Below are 18141 nucleotides of genomic sequence, written 5' to 3'. Positions count from 1 at the left end.
TGCTAATTATACTTAAGTAAAAATAAAATAGTTTAAATAGGAAAAAAAAACCCACCAAAAAATGAAATCTTGCCATTTGCAATGACGTGGATGGAACGAGAGGGTATTATGCTAAGTGAATTAAGTCAGAAAAAGACAATTATCATATGATCTCACTGATATGTGGAATTTGAAAAACAAGACAGAGGATCATGGGAGAGGAGAGGAAAAAAGGAAAGGGAACAAAACCAGAGAGGGAGACAAACCATAAGAGATTCTTAATCTCAGGAAACAATCTGAGGGTCACTGGAGTGGAGGGGAGTGGGAGTGATGGGGTGGCTGGGTGATGGACACTAGGGAAGGTATATGCTATATGGTATCTGCTGTGAATTGTGTAAGACTGATGAAATACAGACCTGCACCCCTGAAACAAATAATATATTATTTGTTAATTTTTTTTAAATGGGGGAAAAACAAAGAAAAAAACCCGCAAAAATAAGTTCAAATGCCAAACGTGTACTAAATTACAATGATCAATAATGTTTAAAACAGGAATGCTATAACATTAAAGTTACTAATAACTGATAATTCTTCAGCCTTTCATGACTGTGAGAACAGGGTAAAGTATACTTAAGAAAACTGGATTATAATGTCGTGCTTGAAATTATTTCAATGTCTTTATGTTAACATGTACCTCAAATACAGTATCATTTTGTGGCTACAGTTAACTAACCACTTCTAAAATATATGATTTATTGCTATGCAATATATGCAATTTAATAACATGGAACAAGTATGAGATTTTGGAGGCAAAAAGACCTAAATATAAATTCTAGTTCTGTCTTTGCTTTGATTAGAATTTTCTTTAAGAAAATATTAAATAATCTACTAGGTATGCTTTCATCACGTTTAAAGCATCTGGCACTTCATAGGTGATGTGATGTTCCTAAGATGAACTGGGGAAAAGCACTTAATTTGTTGATCTTCCCTTGACAAGCTCCCATATACACACACTCTGAATTATTCTGTATATTAAAATTGAAACTCTCTGTCACACTAATATTCTGTCAAATCAAGCAATACATATTTTAACAAGATTCCAGGCATACAATAAAGTAATGTGTCCATCACACAGTTAAATAAACACAGACATAATTAAAAGCCCCCTATGTAACAAGATTGTCCTTCCCAGCACTACTCCTTACCTCTGAATAACTACTAGACTGAATTTGGACATACCACTTCCCATACAGGTTTTTACACTTTGTGTTAAAATGTTAAAATTTCATAAAATGTTACAGAGTACGTTTTCTTTATTTTTTTTAAGATTTCCTTTTTTTTTTTTTTTTTTTTGGACAGAGATCACAAGTAGGCAGAGAGGCAGGCAGAGAGAGAGAGAGAGAGAAAGAAGGAAGCAGGCTCCCCGCTGAGCAGAGAGCCTGATGTGGAGCTCGATTCCAGGACCCTGGGATCGTGACCTGAGCTGAAGGCAGAGGCTTTAACTCCACTGAGCCACCCAGGCTCCCCTAGAGTATGTTTTCTTTAAAAGCTTGTTTTTTTCACTCAGTATTGTTTGAGATCACCTGTGATGATATACCAGGCACTACAAGGTATCTACCATATTATTATAAAACTTGGCTTTGTTCATCATCACTGTTACACAGTTACCTGTTACCTAAATATGTCATAATTTATATCATCTCCTATTGATTAATCTTTAGGCTAGTTCCCATTTTTTGCTACTATAATATTGCAGTGGTATTACAATATTAATCTCCTTGGCTATACATTTAAATGTGTCTCTAGGAAAGAGGTTCTTAACTTATTACAAAGCTAAAGTAATCAAAACAGTGTTGTACTGGCATGAGGACAGGTATGTAGACCAAAGGAATAGCATTGGAAGTCTAGAAATAAGCCCATACATCAATCATGAATATATATACCTGAGAGTATTCAGTAATCCTGTGATTTTTGTCACCAACAGCCCTAGATATTTTGATATCACATAACAGTGGTTATAGATTATCTCAAAATATCATTTACATTAATCATTACTTTGAAATTGACAATTAGATCTTTCAGTTGATCTGATTAGTATACACTAACAATGCTCACTATAACACAACTTTAAAAATTTTTATAACTATTTTAGTACAATTAGTATCCTTATAATCCTATGTATTTTACCATATAGACTTAAAACACTATTCTAGCCTTTAAGAGACATGAGGCACAAAAAATACTAAACATCTATTAGAATCATGTCTAGAATTACTTAATCATAAGAAATAGGCACCTCCAATATTCATTCATTCTTTCCTTCTTTCTTTCTAAGATTTTATTTATTTGACAGAGATCACAAGTAGGAGGAATGGGAGAGGGAGGAGGGAGCCCAATGCGCGGCTTGATTCCAGGACCTTGAGATCATGCCCTGAGCCAAAGGCAGATGCTTAACCAACCTAGCCACCCAGGCACTGCACACCTTCAATTTTCATAGCTACCAACAAACTGCTTTTCAAGGGGACTGTACCAACATACTCTCTCTCTTAATAGCATTGTATGAAGGTTTCCATTGCTAAACATGGTCACCAGTAATTGGTATTACCAGACAATAACTTTTATCAATGTGATGGGTGTAAACTCATATCCTGTTTTTTAATTTACATTTTTAGAGGCAAAAATGAGAAAAAGTTTTTGTTTTCTTTGCAGACTACTTGAGTTTCTTCTTCTGTGAGATGCCTAATCATATCATTTGTTTTCCTTCTTTGTAGGCGTTCTCAATATATTCTGGATACAAATCTTTTATTAATTTTATGTTACAAATGTCTTCTCAATTTGTGGTTTGTAATTTCACTTTGTTTACGATGTCTTCTGATTTTGATGTTTTCATTTCACTGCAGTTCAATTAATCTTCTACTTTATGGTAGGTAGGTGGCCTTTATCTCTTCAGTAATTCTTCCAGACACTAAGGACATACCTTTTCCTTTCCTTTTTAAAATACGTATGTTTTGTTTACCACACTTGGGAATTTATTACTGAGGAATTTATTTGGTTGGATAACATGAGGATTGGCTGGTTTTTTTTTTCTTTATCAACCAATAACTTAATACCATTTGATGAATAATCCATCCTTTCCATATAAGTGTAATTTTATTTCTGGATTCTATATTCTATTCCAATGGTCTGTCTATTCTGCACTAATACCACAGTTTCTTAGTTGCTATAGTTTTAAAATAATTCATTCTTGGTAGAACCACTTCCTATAACCCTTCCTCAACTTTATTTTCTAAATTATCTTGGTTATTTTTTTCTAGTAAGAAGACTTTTACTTCTATAATGTAGAAATTACAGCAGAAGCCAACTAAAGCTATCAGAATATTATCAAGAATTTTAACTAAAGGCATATAATTTGTAATGCTATAGAGACTATATAGATAATCTGTTCAACAATTTTTCCCAAGCGGTATAAATTAATTTAAAAAAATTTATTGTAAATTTACATGTCACTTAAAAAAAATCACTATTCTCATCATCCCCTCCCCATCTTATACATTATTTTTCCTACTACTTTAGCTCCCTCTTGTCCTGTTACTCCTTAAGATAACATTATAATTGTTATTTAACAGTATTTGCTTACTTATATATACCCACATATCTTTTTGTTCACCTTTCTATTTTGCTCCTTGTTCTCTTTAACTGGGTTCATTTTTCTTTTTCTGTGAAATGTTTTTCAGAATTCTTTTAGTAACGTTCCCCTAGTGGTATAATCCTAGGTTGTTTGAGATGTTTACTTCATTATCACTCTTGAATCGATAGTTTAGATAGATGTGGAAATCCAGGCTGGCTTATTTTTCTTTCAGCATTTTCAAGATACTGTTTTGTGGTGTTCTGGTGTCTACTACAGCTGTCAGTATAAATGTCCTCCTTTGTAAATTTATCTGAATTTTCTCTAGTTGTCCTAAAGACTATTTTTTAAAAATTGTGCTCTGCACTTTCAGTACCATGCACCTAGTTTTATGTATTTATAATGGGGCTGATTGTGTTTCTAAGCCAAAAGTTTCCAGTATTTGTCTTCAAGTCAGGAGAATTCTCAATTATTATCTCTTGGATTACTGCCTCCTCCTATTTCCCTTTCTCTTCTTTGTAAGATTTATATGTGTTATGTGTGAGGGTGTGTGTACGTGTGTGTGTGTGCGCGCACACAACATCGCTCTATCCCTTCTATCTTATCTCTCATTTTCCATTTCTTATACCTTCTGGGCAATGTTCTCAGATCTACCCTCTTGTTCACTAAGTCTCTCTTGAGTCATTATATCTAAACTGCTTATTACCTCTTTTAAATTTTTTAAAATTAATCAAACTTTAAACTCCAAAGGAAGAAGGGATGCAAAAGACATGTGGCCAAGTCTCAGTCCCGTTTCCAGAAATAAAAGATGAATGAACACAAACCAGATGAACACTTCCAGCTGACCATACAAGTCTTGGAAGCTAGGTATAAAGGTAAGAGGGCATATATTTGGACATCCACAAAGAAAATAAAATTTAGTCTGTCACCAAAGGCACCCATCAAAGGGTGTGATAAAAGGAACTCAGTCACTACTCCCGTCCCTACTCTCCTAACATCATAAACAAAGCTAGGAGGGAAAAAAGAACAAAAAGGCTGGGCACTTAACTAATGGCTTCACTGGGGAAGGAATTCTGCTGCCATTTCACCAGGCCTAATACCTGGGGAATAGATTTGCCCTCCCCATTCAGTGGCAACTCTTAACACACGGGTTTTGAATGAGACATGATAACTGGCAGCTCAATTTGGAAAGAACCCCTTTAACCTCCCCACATTCCCTGCTTCATGAACATTAAGTTTTCTCAGCACCTTCCTTGGAATTTCCTCTGTTCCAGAGTCCTGCTCCACCTCCAAATTATCACTGCAAGCTTGGCTCCTCTCAAAGTTCCATAAAGGCCCCTTTTCACAGCCCTTAATCACTTCTATTCCCACTCTCAACTAGATGCTACAATTAACCACAAGTCCACTGAGACTCAGATCCATGGCAGCAGAGCTATTTTGTCCTGAATTATCCTCCTAAAAAGTTCCTGTTCTGGAGAGAACAGACAGTGAAAAGATAAAGTCAAAATATCTAAAGGCAGATACCTGAGGAAAGTAGCACTTGTCAGTTTTTAATTGCAATGCATTTACTTTCTTTCTTTTTTTTGCATTTTCATTTCTTGAATCTCTTTCCAGGTCTTTATTAAATCAGTCATTCACTACCCCTTTCTAACACTAACTTGATGTTTTCAGTCCTTCAACTTTTTAAAATAACTTACCTTTAAAGGCTCAATTCAATACGACTTTTATCTGAGTTACTGGGGCTTTAATTTTACCTACTGTTTTGGTTCACTTGTGGTGGTTTGTTTCTCCATGTGATACACAATACTGAATAAAATGGTTATCTTAAACGGTGATTTGTCTGTTAGAATATCCTCAGTTACAGGTGTATCCCTGTAGATGGTCTGAAGTTTGTTTAGGTCTAGTACCCTAGGAATATTACTAGCCTTGGCCATTAACTCCATGCAATCAGTTCAAAACCAAAATCGCCTGTGTGAATACAGGTCCTTGTTTATAGTTTCCAGGGTAAACTTTTCTTTCACCTGAACTGAAGAAGCTTGTCTTTTCCTGGGATCGAGCCCCATGATCGAGCTCAGCTGGGAGTCTGGTTCTTCCTCCCCGTCTGCCTCTCCCCTTGTTTGTGCTCTCTCTCTCAAATGAATAAATAAAATCTTAAAAAAAGAAAAGAAAAGAAATGTAATTTTTCTCTAGTCTGTATTTTCATTAAAGGTGGAGCTCTCTTCAAGGAACAACTTTACTGCATCTCAATTCCACTACCTGCTTGGGCTTAAGACTTCATCTATCATTAAATAGATGGTAAAACCATGCCTCTTAGTTATTAACAAGACTGGCAACTGTCCCAGAAAAGTTCTCATCATGTCAGTTCACACTTCTCCCACTCTGGTTTTTTGTTTCTTCTCAGTTTTTAGACCTTGGAGATTATCCTCACATTCCTACAAGCTTATACTTAAAAGGATGGTTTTATTGTTCTTTTAATAAAAATTTTCAAAATATCTGGTGTTTTACAGTGGGAAGAGTTTTCAGTTTATTTGATTTTCCATTTATTAACCTACAGTAGGGTTTCCCTAAATAAACAAACACACACAGACACACACACATATGTGTGTGTGTGTATATATACATATATAAACAAATCTTCAAAAAATATATATATATACATATACGTATACATATTTTTAAACATTTGTTTATTTGGGGGCACCTGGGTGGCTCAGCTGGTTAAAGATTTGTTTATTTTACAGGGGAGGGAGAGAGAGTCTTAAGCAGACTCCACACTGAGCATGGAGCCTGACAAGGGTCAGGACCTTGAGATCACAATCTGAGGTGAAACCAAGAGTCAGACACTTAACTGACTGCACTGCCCAGGCACCCTTCCCAAAATACTTTTTAAAAAAACTTATTTACCATACATTCATTCCTAAATGTTCCTCATTTAAGGAAACTTTATACAAAAAAACAGAAGAAAAATCTAGATCACTTATTGACTCCCTTATACATGACTAAACCTCACTATAGTTGAATTAAGAAAACTTATTTTAAAGAAATTGTGACGCTACTCCAGTATCAAAACAATCAGAAGACAGAAATCACATGAGCCCAATGAATTATGTTCTATCTACAATTAAGACATTTATTTTTTATATTTTAATATATAGTCTACCTTTCTTGATTGTTTTGATAAGTGGTTTTTTGAAAGATTTATTTAAAGAGAGTAAATGGCCAGGCAGCTGGGTGGCTCAGTGGGTTAAAGCCTCTGCCTTCAGCTCAGGTCATGATCCCAAAGTCCTGGGATCAAGCCCCACATCGGGCTCTCTGCTCTGCAGGGAGCCTGTTTCCTCCTCTCTCTCTCTCTCTCTCTCTCTCTGCCTTACTTGTGATCTCTGTCAAATAAATAAGTAAAATCTTAAAAAAAAAATCCTTCCTTTTGGGGCGCCTGGGTGGCTCAGTGGGTTAAAGCCTCTGCCTTCAGCTCAGGTCATGGTCCCATGGTCCTGGGATCGAGCCCTGCATCAGGTTCTCTGCTCAGCAGGGAGCCTGCTTCTCTCTCTCTGCCTGCCTCTCTGCCTACATGTGATCTCTGTCTGCCAAATAAATAAATAAATAAAATCTTAAAAAAAAAAAAAAAAGAAAAGAAAAGAGAGCAAGTGGGGGGTGGGAGGGCACAGGGGCATGGGGGAAAAAAACTCCAAGCAGACTCCATGCTGAGCACAGGAGCCCCTGGGGAGCTTGATCTCACAACCATGAGATCATGACCAGAGCTGAAACCAATACTCGGAGGCTCAACCAACTGCACCACCCAGGAGCGCCCTTAATGAGTATTCTTATCTTCTGTAGCATGCAACATCCATTTTTGTTTTTAGCAATTACGCTACATCTTCATAAATGTTTGCTTAATTTTAACAAATTATTTGAGTACCCTGTATCACACAACAGGATATAATCAACATCAGGGACAAAGGTCCTGCTATCTAGACTTTATAGTGTAGGAGGCAGAGGCATTAATTTTATTATGTATGATGAAGAGAAAAAAACTGGGTACTCTGAGAGCATATTACAAAAGACCCAATTCTGTGTACATGATTGTGTACAAGCTAGAGTTAATCATGTAAGAAACGAAGAAACCCTATCAGCAGGATACTCTAAGAATTAAATGAGATCATGGGTGTGAAAGTACCCACAGTTGTGGTCACATAATACTTGAAATTCTTAAGACCACAAGGATCTGTAAAAAGTGCTAAAGGTAAACTTGGAAATGTAGGCTATAGATTGGGGTTGAGAAGATTCAAACTTTAATAACAGTGAGCTTTGAAACTTCAACTTATTTTACTTGAATTTTATTCACCCATAGTTTATAACTGCTAGGAAATATATCACTTACACCATAGTAGCTGAAACTTGGGAGTATGGATAAGGGAGAATACTGCTTAAGAGTAACAGCTTAAATATAAATTATGTAAATATAATCACTGTAGTACAAATAGGAAGTTAATTTTAAGTCCGAATAATTCTCTGTATAGGGCTTTCACAAAATCTTTACATAGTTTAAAAGACATACTGAATCTTCAATTGTGAAGTGTCTTCTCTAAACTGATAGGTAATTTTAAACAGAAATTGTTACTAGATGTGAAACATGACACTAACACAAGTCACTCTACTGGTTACTTAAAATTTAATTGTATTTAAAATCTAAAGACTGTTCTATTATATCTACAATTCAGAGTTTTCAATAATGTTTTAAAGTACACAAGGCTTGGGACACCTAAGTGGTTCAGTCAGTGAAGCATCTGCTCAGGTCATGATCCCAGGGTCCTGAAATCAAGTCCTTACTCAGCGGAGAGCTCGCTTCTCCTTCTGCCTGCCACTCTCCCTGCTTGTGCTCTCTCTCTCCCTCTTTCTTTCTGACAAATAAATAAAATCTTAAAAAGAAAAAAAAGTACACAAGGCTTGCCAAATGTTCTGCTTAAACTCAAAGTAATTTACTGTTATTTTTCTCTACTACCACCATCTTATTTCAAGCCATGATGATCTCTTCTGAAACCTACTAAATCATTTCCCAATCTAATCTTACCCTTATGTAATCTGTTTTCCATTTTGTCCATATGTAGTCAGAATGTTTTTAGTGCCAATTTAATCAATTCTAAAGAATGTCTACATAATTTTTAGAAATACCATTTTCACATTTTCCTTATTTCTGAAATTAGAATGTGTCACACTACTGGAGTTTTAGACTCAATGAACTATTGTATGTCATGATACTGTTTAAATTGTTTAATAACTTTTCTACAGCCTTTAGGACAAAGAGGAAAATCGCTGTGACCTAAGAGGTTTCACATAATATGGTCCTTGCCCACTCTTCAAGCTTAATTTCTTATCTAACCTTTTCCACTCTTAAGCATGCTACACTTCTTCCCATACAGGTCTTTCATACATTCAGTTTCCTCGTATCTAGGACACACTTCTAACACTTCTAACAACACACTTTTTTTTTTACCTAGTTAATGCCCAGTCATCCTTCAAAGATCAATTCATTTCCTTAGGGACACCTCCCCTGACTTTTAGGTCATCATAAACCTCCCCTTTACTCTAGGTCATCATACCCCGCTACACACACACACACACACACACACACACGTACATATCTTTTTATAAACTATGTATATGCCTCTTCAGAAGTCATATTACATTGAGACTTATTCTAAAAGCAGTGACAAAATGCTTTTTCAGTGTTCTATCTTTAGTATCTGACAACCTAGCATAATGTACTTACTCAATAGCCATGTATTGAATGAATCCATGAAAGTGCTTTCCAAGAAAAAAAAAAAATATGTATATCCTTAACGTGCAATTAGCATTTCCCCAGGAATAAAAGAAATTTCTATGACTTAAAAGAAAGGTGAGAATTCGGGGTGCCTGGGTGGCTCAGTGGGTTAAGCCTCTGCCTTGGCTCAGGTCATGATCTCAGGGTCCTGGGATTCAAACCCCCACCCCCACCAGGCTCTCTGCCTGCTGCCTGCTCTGCCTACGTGTGATCTCTCTGTCAAATAAATAAATAAAATCTTAAAAAAAAAAAAAGGTGAGAATTAAAATTGGGTCTCTGAGTCTCAGTAAGTCTAATACAATGACCAACTTATAACAGTCACAGCAATTTTGATTTTTAAAAACAATTTGTAAAAGCTCATTGTAAAAAGCTGCCAACTATTTATCTACCACAAAGTACCAAAAAAGGGGGAAAAAACCTCAAACAGGGACTTCTTCCTCACCAAAAAACTACAACCAGTTTTCCTTGTAAACAATTAATGGCAGTCTTGAAATTCTATCAAAATATTACCTTTTCTCTACTTTTGCTATGTCATCTATACTGAAATAGAGGCTATTTTAAATATTTATTGTGCAGATTTTTATCCTTGAAAATTACAGATGATTTATTTTAAGAGGTCTGAGAACCATTAAATCTTTAAAATTAGAAATATGTAACTACATGAGTACAGATTATCAACTAAATGGGGAGAAAACCCAAACAAGTAACTTGGTGCTTCTTTCAGTTAATTTGTCAACTTGTTCTACCTATAATCATAAAATATCTAAGAATGACATTATTTTAGCACCCCCCCCAATTTTTTTTAAGACAACAGTAAAACAGATCAAAACCAACAAGCACACAAACCAATAAGAATAAGTGGGGTTTTAAAAATATTTGCTAAGTGTTTGCAACTTAGTAGCTGGTTGTTTAATTCTGTTCTCATTAATTCTCAGGAAAAAACCTGTGAGATATTAGATAGTATGACTTTAACAGATAAGCAAGCTCAGAAAAAAAGTTCACAGGAGAAGAAGAACCAAGAATTAAATGAGAATTTGATTCAACGCTCATGTTCCATTTACTATACTAGAACAAACATTTTAACATTTTGTGAAGCTTCTAAAACAATGTTCTCATAAAAGCCATGTTGATATTTCTATTACCTAGAGATCACTGAAAAGGACTAGTCACTTTACTAAATTATAATTCAAGATAGAGTAAGAGGAATATATACTATTTAAATGTTATCAACTGTCAATCAAATTATCATGAAGACAATGATAAAATTAAAAAATAAAGAATCAAATGCTTTGCTTTTTAGGACCTTATTCCCAACATTATCAAGCTGGATATTCCTGGGGGCTTAATACACTATCATTCATTTACTTCAGTGTGTAAACTAGAGCTGATGCAGCTAACCCACTCTATTCATTTCATTCATTTCTTTCCACCTACATAAAATTGTTTTGACAGGCTAAATGAACAAAACCAAGGATCACTGTCACATGACCTCCCATAATATACACAGTTCCAGGCTGCTGAGGGGTGGGGGTGGGGAGCTGGGTAACAACTAAAACAATTGTTCATCTCAGTACCATCCAAATAACAGCGCTCAGTAGATTATTTGCTGATGTAATTTCTTCTTGGGTGAAAAACACAATGTTAACATTTGGTACAATGGCCTTTAGCAATTTGCATTTCTTCATTTGCTTGCTTTTAAGAAGCTTATTTTAAACATCCTTTAGAGGCATTTTCTCTTTATCCACAAATTTCACTATTTTCTAAAGTAGCAATCCTATCCCTAACTAATGTTTATTTTATAGGCCCAGAAGCAAACCTTCCAAACTGTTCAATGAAAACAGTGAGACTGGTTTTCATTAATTAAGTTTACTGGTCCCCCCTGTACCCCCAAAATATCTGGCTCTCAAGTCTTATTAACATTTAGCCTTCTGTAGCATTTTATTTTTAGCAATATTCAAAGTTTTACTGCTAAATTAAGACCACAGATGATAAGTTTACATATCAAAATATGGGTGGAGAGAAGTGCCTGGAATTTTGTGATTAAAATATTTTAGGTCAGTATTGGAGTCCTCCCTCCTTATCATTTTTTGCACCACTCTGACTTAGCAAAGACCTAGGCATCTATTACATCTTTTAAAGTGATGCTTAATTGTGGGTGTTGGGATAATGAAATTAAACTTGTCTTCAGGAGGAAAGCAGTTTGAAACACTGCTTTCCAGTGCAGCATGGGTTTCAGTTACCATTTAGTAAAGAAGTAATTTTTTAAAAGGTTATTCTATATTTTGAAAAAAAGGAATCATGTAAGTAATTATTTAAGTCTGGCATATCTCTCCTGCATAGGGCTACATGGTCAAATAACAATTCCAAGATGACAGAAGTATTTTGTACTTCCAAATACTTCTAAGTATTTTGCTTTCTTAAACTATATAGGTAACTTGTGTTTGGTTTGTTTTTTTTTAGATTTTATTTATTTTTTTGACAGACAGAGATCACAAGTAGGCAGAGAGGCAGGCAGAGAGAGAGGAGGAAGCAGGCTCCCCGCTGAGCAGAGAGCCCGATGTGGGGCTCGATCCCAGGACTCTGGGATCATGATCTGAGCCGAAGGCAGAGGCTTTAACCCACTGAGCCACCCAAGCGCCCCCAACTTGTGTTTTTTGTCTTGAAAATTTCAGAATAAAGACTGGAGGCCTGGAGAAAGATGGGAAAACAAATAATAGAAGCAAAATAATGATTCTCATGCAAAAACTCTTATATGTTAACAACAAAAATGATTAACAGCGCTATTAAGGTGTTTTGAAATACAGTATGAAAATTAAACCTGGATTTTAAGTGGCCAAATCTGCTGAGTAAATTCCTACTACAAATTTCTTTATGGCCTTCTTATCTGTACCCTTAGAGAAGAATAGGGTCTATCCCATACAGAAGTCTACATTAGCTTAATTTTACTCAACAGGTCAATAGATATGATCATTATGGGGAAGGGAGGGAGAGTAGAGAGTAAAAGGATATTTTCAGAATTACATTGTATCACCTGCTTCTCCATGGAGTCCTTTTAGAACTATTCTGAAAGAGTGAGTACCAGCTTCAGAGACCGAAAAAGGTCATCAAAAGAATAGTAAAAAACCAACCAACCAAACAAAAAAAACTCTTGGTTGCTCTAACTCCCAATCAATCCCTTCTTCCTAGTCTGGCTCATCTTTATTTGTATCTCATTTTTTTTTTTTACAAAAAGGTTCTCTGTTTCAAAGCAGCAAGAAAAAATGACCTACTTACATAAAAAAGTCGAGTGCTTTCTCAAACCAGACTAATTTATATAGTTTTATCATTAAGCATCCTCCCAATTCACCCCCAAATCTGGGCCACAAATATGTAAATTTGGAGCCTAAGTGATTCTCTCCACCCATCTCCTTAAGGGGCAAGGGGGCACAAAAGTGAAATAATTCAAACGTATCCAGAACCTTGCACAAATAGAAAGCTTTATGTTAATGCTACAAATATAACAGATACTTACAACAGATGAACCACACAAAAAAAGTAAGCACATTCAGTCCTGTTAAGAAATAGCAAACCATTTTCACTAAATCATTTACAATATCCATTGTAATAGCAAAACTCAGAACACTACTTAGCCATCCACAAAAATTCAGAAGTTTTTATTAAAATAGATTAGATTCATTTGAACATGAGAAAACAATTAACGGAGAGAGCTAAACTCCAATTGTTATAGATAGGACTATGGACTAAAACTTTTTAAAGAAAGCAAAAGGACTGAGAAGGGGACAAGACGGGAAGTTGAATGTGGAAAGAAAGATTAAAAATATTCTTGCTCATTATAGGAAGGAAATTTTACACTTCAGAGATAAATGAAACCCTGCAGTGGGTATGAGAAAGTTTCCAATTTGGGGGGGGAACAAAGGGTTTCCAAAGGGGAGACAAACAAAACATAACTAAAAACTCAAACAGTTATTAGCACTGAAACTTAGTATCCACTAAATTTTCTTCCTGTTAAGAATCCACCACCACAGGAAAGTAAATGCTGTAGGTGCACAATGCAAAGCAAGAATCTCACCAAAGTATTCAGAGTCTGATATCCAAAACTTGTCTCATATGTCCATAAAAGAAATCAATAAAATTAAATCCAGTATATAAGAACACAATGCATTAGCTTGTCAAAAGGCATGACCTAAGGAAGTAAGACCAAAGCACAACTTTAAAAAATCTTTTATTTATTATTACTTTTAATATCTGGAGAGATTTTTATTTTTCTTAAGATTTTATTTGTTTATTTGACACAGAGAGAATGAGCACAAGTAGGGGGAGCAGCAGGCAGAGGGAGAGGGAGAAGCAGGCTCCCCCGCACCGAGCAGGGAGCCCGATGTGGGGCTTGATCCCAGGACCCCGGGACCATGACCTGAGCCAAAGGCAGACACTTCACAACTGAGCCACCCAGGTGCCCCTAAAAAAATCTTTTAAAAGAGAGACACACAACACACACATAACCACATACACATGGAGAGGTCTCTGAGCATAATATACCCATTCATATTATATTTAAATACTTGTGTATCACTTTTTCTTTTAGGATCCTTTCCTTATCAGCTCAATCTCAACCTCTCCCTCCTTTTCAAATCCACTTTGGGGGGCAGGAAATAAGTATTTCCACTTTACAGGGAGACCCAGGAATGCAGAAAGAAGTAACACTTAAAGAGCAGAGAAAAAACAAAATAAAAAAGCCCAATTTGCACAACTGCACCTGCCTTAATGAAGTGTTTTGTTCATGTGTTGTAGGGTCTATTTTAATGTAACACTTTACTAATTCTGGAATTCAAATTAGCATTTACAGAAGTCTAATGCACACTTTATCACCCAAGACTCAATAAATCTCCAACCCTACAAAGTTTCTTCCACAAATTAGCTTATTAACAACTTCAATTTCCCACTTTCTCTTTGTCTTCCCAGGCCGTAAGACTGGAATTTTTCAATCCTTGTAATTCCACAATTCCATCATTCTCCATATCCCATTTCCATGCTGCTAACTAGTGAAACATACAACTATCTCGTACCAAAACAACGATTACACTTTCCCTACATCAATCTATCCTTTAGAAGCCAGATTCCTCCAAAACACTATTTTTATCATGCCAAGTCCCTTGCTCAGAAATAGTGAGTAAAAATTAGCCAACTCTGCCTAATTATAAGAATTTTCTGGGGCATTTGTCAACTAAGGATTCCAGGAGCATGAGCATAGCCCCAGTGACTCAGTCACCAGGGGAAGTACTTCTTATGACCAGTATGTTTTAAAAGTATTACATTACATTAAATTACATTAAATCCAAATTCAAAAGCCACTCAGATCCACCTTCCCACCCCCCCAAACTTTCCACAATAACCCACCAGATAGGAGGGATTCCTATACTTTCACATGCCATGTTTATCTCTTCTTTTGTACTCCCCTAGCTGAAATAATTGACACGAGTCTTAGTTTTGTTGGCTGTAAAACGGAAACCTCATCTTTCTTGACTAGGAATTATTCTGAGAATTTAACACACTGCATGCAAGCTTCTAAAACTATTAAAGTAATTATATAAAGTAAGACCATTTTTTAAAAGATTTACTTATTGGAGAAACAGAGGGTAAAAACGCACATGGGAGGGGCAGAGCATATCCTGCTGAGCACAGAGTGCTGATGCCTGGCTCAATCTCACCACCCATGAGATCATGACCTGAGCAGACTCTTAACGAACTGAGCCCCCACCCAGGTATTCCTAAGAACATTATTTTAATGGCAGCTACTCCATTCATAGGGATTTATTATCCCATACATATTCCTGAATATAATTCACATTTGGCCATTTTTACACTGCAGGGAAAGAGACTGGTGAGAAAGTCATCAGAAGTAGCATTTCCTTAATTTGGGACTACAGACATATCAGAAATAGCTAAAAGATTTCTGTGCTCTTAGACAATTAAATACAAATTTATATGTGTATATTCTGACTCAACTAGATGACCAAAAGATTTCACAAGGCAGTTTATTTTCCAAATTACATTAGTAATCAAATGATAAGCTAAGTGGCAATTTATAAATTCCATGTATTGTTAATTTTGGCTGCAGGTAGACTGGTGTGCCCTAATGTCAGCAAATTTCCCCAGTCAACTATTTACTCTGAATTCCTTTACTACTTAAAGATAAAATTGCTGGGGCATCTGGGTGGCTCAGTCAGTTAAGAGTCTGCCTTCCGGTCACATCCCCTGTGATTGAGCTCCATATTAGGCTCCTTGCTCAGCAGGGAGCCTGCTTCTCTGTGCACGTGCACACACGGGTGCCATCTCTCCCTATCTCTATCTCTGCCAAATAAATAAAATCTTTTTTTAAAAAAATGTTAGATGGGGCGCCTGGGTGGCTCAGTGGGTTAAGCCTCTGCCTTCGGCTCAGGTCATGGTCTCAGAGTCCTGGGATCGAGCCCCACATCGGGCTCTCTGCTCAGCGGGGAGCCTGTTTCCTCCTCTCTGTCTGCCTGCCTCTCTGCCTGCTTGTGATCTCTGTCAAATAAATAAATAAAATCTTAAAAAAAAAAATGTTAGAAAGATAAAGACAAAATTGCAAGTTATAATTTATAACTGATAGACATTCTCATTAGACTAAATTATTTATAAAGGAAGACTTACTGCAATAATTTGATTCAGACTATGAAGTAAGCACTAATTTGATCTTAGTTGATTAGTTGATTTTAATTTGCATTTAAATCAACTGTTTTGACTTTATAGTTGTCTATAACCTATAAAACACAAGAACTGTGTATTTTGTTGTCTATTTACACATGTAACATTTTAATAATTTAACTCACTTTAAGGGTCCCCTAATTGGTTTTTCCTTTAAAACACACCTAATGGGGCACCTGAGTTAAGCTAAGTTAACCTGAGTTAAGCCTCTGCCTTCAGCTCAGGTCATCATCTCAGGGTCCTGGGATTGACCCTGAGTGGGGCTCTCTGCTCAGCAGAGAGCCTGCTTCCCCCTCTCTCTCTCTGCCTGCCTCTCTGCCTACTTGTGACCTCTTTCTGTCAAATAAATAAAATCTTATTTAAAAAAAATAAAACACACCTAACAATGAGATACCACTTCAAACCCACTAGGATGACTATTATTTTAAAAAGAAAAACACAAAAACTTAGAAACTAACAAATATTACCAAGGATACAGAGTAATTGGCACCCTTGGGCATTATGGTAGGAATGTAAAATGATATAGCCACTGTGGAAAATATGACATTTCCTCAAAAACCCATATGATCCTCGGGGCACCTGGGTGGCTCAGTGGGTTAAAGCCTCTGCCTTCGGCTCAGGTCATGATCCCAGGGTCCTGGGATCGAGCCCCGCATCGGGCTCTCTGCTCAGTGGGAGCCTGCTTCCTCCTCTCTCTCTGCCTGCCTCTCTGCCTACTTGTGATCACTGTCAAATAAATAAATAAATCTTTAAAAAAAAAAAAAAAAACAAAAAAAAAAAACCCATATGATCCAGTAAGTCCATTCCTTAGTATATAACCAAGAGCATTAAAAGCAAGGACTCCAATACAGGTACACCAGTATTTCTATAAGCATTATTCACAACATTCAATGGGCGAAAACAATGTGAAGTACCCATCAACAGATGAGTGGGAAACAAAATGTGGTAAATATGTAAAGCAGCATATTATTCAGCCTTAAACAGGAAATTCTGACACATGCTATGTATGACATGAATGAAGCATTAGGACATTATAGTAAGTGAAATAATCCAAATGCAAAAGGACAAATACTGTATGATTCCATTTTTATGAGGTACCTAGAATAGATAAGTTCACACAGGTAGAAAGTAGAAAAGAGTTACCAGAGGTTGGGGGGGAAGGTAAAATGGCAAGTAAGTTTGTAATGAGCTTAGATTTTCCGTTTGGGATGATGAAAAAATTCTGGATATGGATGGTGATGATGACTGCATGTCACTGAGAATGTCTTAATGCCACTGAAATTATATACACTTACAAAGTGGTACAGTTTTGTAAATTAATGTTCTGTATATTTTACCACAAAAAAAAAAGTTTATAGATTACTTGATTTTGAGGAACGCTGCTCTTGACACTTAAGAAAATGAAATGCAAAATTCAGGACAGGAGAGTCAAGGGGATACTATCGGGAAAAAGCACACTGAAAACCTCAAAGTTATAGATAATGTTCTATTTCCTACATTAGGTAAGTACTTGATGTTTATCTTGAAATATATATGAGATATTATATATAAGTCTTTCACACTTAAGAGAAAAATACTCTACTAATCATCTTATTAACTCCCTAAATAAGAGAAAAAATAAGTTACAAATCTCACAATTTCTTATTTCAAAGGCAAGTAAATAATTCTACCTCAATACTGACCTCTTGATAATTTTAACTAGGAATTGGACTAGTTCTCATTACCAAGTGTCATTTCACCCAATGAACTGGTTTTATTAACTTTAAGAAATCAGTTACAATATGATCAGTGTGTATATGGGAAATTTAAATACACTGAAACTTTACATGAACTTTTTCAGCATAGAGAAATGTAGCATATATGTATGCACCTTCTCTATTTGCCATATCTTAATGTTTTGCCATATTTGTTTTAGGTTATTTTATATGAAATAAAAATGTCATTCCTTCCCTCCCCTCCAACACTGTCTGGAATATGGCATTTATCATTCTAATGT

At 35.9% G+C, this 18141-nt stretch overlaps 1 protein-coding gene across 5 annotated transcripts in view; it reads right to left on the bottom strand.

Moving 5' to 3' along the window:
• The window catches only part of WNK1 (WNK lysine deficient protein kinase 1), a 150593-nt gene that overhangs the window by 78735 nt on the left and 53717 nt on the right, over positions 1-18141 (bottom strand). The gene's annotated exons all lie outside the window — the stretch shown is intronic.

The sequence above is a fragment of the Martes martes genome (assembly GCF_963455335.1).
Source record: "Martes martes genome assembly, chromosome: 8".
Lineage (NCBI taxonomy): Eukaryota > Metazoa > Chordata > Mammalia > Carnivora > Mustelidae > Martes > Martes martes.
The sequence above is the reverse complement of the archived record's forward strand: the minus strand, read 5'-3'. Positions and strand labels throughout refer to the sequence as shown.